The following is a 3,419-nucleotide window of genomic DNA, read 5'->3' as shown; positions in this document are numbered from 1 at the left end:
AAGCAAGGTGACAATATACAACCTTGACGTACACCTTTTCCTATTTGGAACCAGTCTGTTGTTCCATGTACAGTTCTGACTGTTGCTTCCTGACCTGCATACAGGTTTCTCAAGAGGCAGGTCAGGTGGTCTGGTATTCCCATCTCTTTCAGAATTTTCCACAGTTTATTGTGATCCACACAGTCAAAGGCTTTGGCATAGTCAATGAAGCAGAAATAGATGCTCCTCTGGAACTCTCTTGCCTTCTCCATGATCCAGCAGATGTTGGCAATTTGATCTCTGGTTCCTCTGCCTTTTCTAAAACCTGCTTGAACATCTGGGAGTTCACGGTTCACATATTGCTGAAGCCTGGCTTGGAGAATTTTGAGCATGACTTTACTAGCGTGTGAGATGAGTGCAATTGTGTTGTAGTTTGAGCATTCTTTGGCATTGCCTTTCTTTGGGATTGGAATGAAGACTGACCTTTTCCAGTCCTGTGGCCACTGCTGAGTTTTCCAAATTTGCTGGCATATTGAGTGCAGCACTTTCACAGCATCATCTTTTAATATTTGTAATAACTCAACTGGAATTCCAGCACCTCTACTAGCTTTGTTCGTAGTGATGCTTTCTAAGGCCCACTTGACTTCACATTCCAAGATCTCTGGCTCTAGGTCAGTGATCACATTATCGTGACTATCTTGGTCGTGAAGATCTTTTTTGTACAGTTCTTCTGTGTATTCTTGCTACCTCTTCTTAATATCTTCTGCTTCTGTTAGGTCCATACCATATCTGTCCTTTATCGAGCCCATCTTTGCATGAAATGTTCCCTTGCTATCTCTAATTTTCTTGAAGAGATCTTTTGTTTTTCCTATTCTGTTGTTTTCCTCTATTTCTTTGCATTGATCACTGAGGAAGGCTTTCTTATCTCTCCTTGGTATTCTTTGGAACTCTGCATTCAGATGCTTATATCTTTCCTTTTCTCCTTTGCTTTTTGCTTCTCTTCTTTTCACAGCTATTTGTAAGGCCTCCTCAGACAGCCATTTTGCTTGTTTGCATTTCTTTTCCATGGGGATGGTCTTGGTCCCTGTCTCCTGTACAATGTCATGAACCTCCGTCCAGAGTTCATCAGGCACTCTATCTATCAGATCTAGTCCCTTAAATCTATTCCTCACTTCCACTGTAGAATCATAAGGGATTTGATTTAGGTCATATCTGAATGGTCTAGTGGTTTTCCCCACTTTCTTCAATTTAAGTCTGAATTTGGCAATAAGGAGTTCATGATCTGAGCCACAGTCAGCTCCTGGTCTTGTTTTTGCTAACTGTTTAGAGCTTCTCCATCTTTGGCTGCAAAGAATATGATCAATCTGATTTCAGTGTTGACCATCTGGTGATGTCCATGTGTAGAGTCTTCTCTTGTGTTGTTGGAAGAGGGTGTTTGCTATGACCAGTGCGTTCTCTTGACAAAACTCTATTAGCCTTTGCCCTGCTTCATTCCGTGCTCCAAGGCCAAATTTCCCCCTTACTCCAGGTGTTTCTTGACTTCCTACTTTTGCATTCCAGTCCCCTATAATGAAAAGGACATCTTTTTTGGGTGTTAGTTCTAAAAGGTCTTGTAGGTCTTCATAGAACCGTTCAACTTCAGCTTCTTCAGCGTTACTGGTTGGGGCATAGGCCTGGATTACTGTAAAATTGAATGGTTTGCCTTGGAAATGAACAGAAATCATTCTGTCGTTTTTAAGATTGCATCCAAGTACTGCATTTCAGACTCTTTTGTTGACCATGATGGCTACGCCATTTCTTCTAAGGGATTCCTGCCCCCAGTAGTAGATACATCAGGTTTTTCACTCTCCTCTTTCACTTTCATCAAGAGGCTCTTTAGTTTCCCTTCACTTTCTGCCATAAGGGTAGTGTCATCTGCATATCTGAGGTTATTGATATTTCTCCCGGCAATCTTGATTCCAGCTTGTGCTCCATCCAGCCCAGCATTTCTCATGATGTACTCTGCATAGAGGTTAAATAAACAGGGTGACAACATACAGCCTTGACGTACTCCTTTCCCAATTTGGAGCCACTCCGTTGATCCATGTCTGGTTCTAACTGTTACTTCCTGACCTGCATACAGATCTTTCAGGAGGCAGGTAAGGTGGTCAGGTATTCCATCTCTTTAAGAATTTTCCACATTTTGTTGTCATCCACACTGTCAAAGGCCTGAGTGTAGTCAATGAAGCAAAAGTAGATTTTTTTTTAATTCTCTTGCTTTTTCTATGAGCCAATGGGTATTGGCAATTTGATCTCTGGTTCCTCTGCCTTTTCTAAGTCCAGTTTGAACATCTGGAAATTCTCAGTTCACGTACTGTTGAAGCCTCGCTTGGAGAACATTGAGGATCACTGTTGCTAGCATGTGAGATGAGCGCAATTGTGTGGTAGTTTGAACATCCTTTGGCATTGCCTTTCTTTGGGATTATAATGAAAACTGACCTTTTCGATTCCATTCCATTCCATTGGAGTGAAAACTGACTCTGACTTTGGGGAAAGGCATATCTGAAGTAGAATCCCAACTCCATCACTTACTGCATGGGTGACCTTAGACAAGTTGCTGTGGTTCTGGCTGCCTGGGTTTCATGGTGTACATTTGAGGGGTAGGAGATATGAGAGGCATAGGCATGTTTTGAACTCATGTCAGAGACTTGATCATATCACCTCATTTTCCATACATTCCGTGAGGATGACGCCCTGAAGCCCAACCCTTCCTCTTCTTCCCCCCATCCCTCAGCTTGGGAAATGCAAGATGCAAACAGTGTGGTTATGGTTCAGAAGATGTCATAAACCTCAGACCCATGAATGCTCATCACTGAGGAGGGAAAGCCTGCCAGGATTCTCAAAAATTTCGTTTAGTTTCACTGCACTCAGCAGTGTGCTAGAGTCAGATCACACAAGAATCGTTTACCTGCTCATCCCTAAATTTCCAGGGGTTTTACAAACCGACTTGTAGATTGTTAGCTGCTCAACATTAGCAACGGTAACAGTATTTACACCACAAAAATTAGCCAGCAAGTGCTACAGACCAGTGCAACTCTCTCACATCCCCACCGCAGCCAGTTTCAGTGCAGAGCCAGAGTGCTAGAGTGGAGGGAGTAAGTGCCATAGCTATGCTGTTCTTTCTTTTTTTAGTTTGTTTTGTCTGTGCTGTGCAGCAAGTTGGAGGCTTCTCTTATTGCAAAGCACAGGCTCCAGTGCATGTGGGCCTCAGTAGGTGCGGCACACGGGTTTAGTTGCCCCACGGTGTTTGGAATTTTCCAAGAGTAGGGGTAGAACCCATGTCCCCTGAATTGGAAGGCAGACTCCCAACCCCTGGACTACAGGGAAGTCCTCTATGCTGTTCTTTTAGTTTACAGACCAGGGCACAGACATCACTGTGAGTTGATATCAGGTGAGTTGTT

The sequence above is a fragment of the Moschus berezovskii genome, chromosome X (assembly GCF_049115385.1).
Source record: "Moschus berezovskii isolate FMDL1 chromosome X, NW_MosBer_1.0, whole genome shotgun sequence".
Taxonomy (NCBI): Eukaryota; Metazoa; Chordata; class Mammalia; order Artiodactyla; family Moschidae; genus Moschus; species Moschus berezovskii.
The sequence above is the reverse complement of the archived record's forward strand: the minus strand, read 5'-3'. Positions refer to the sequence as shown.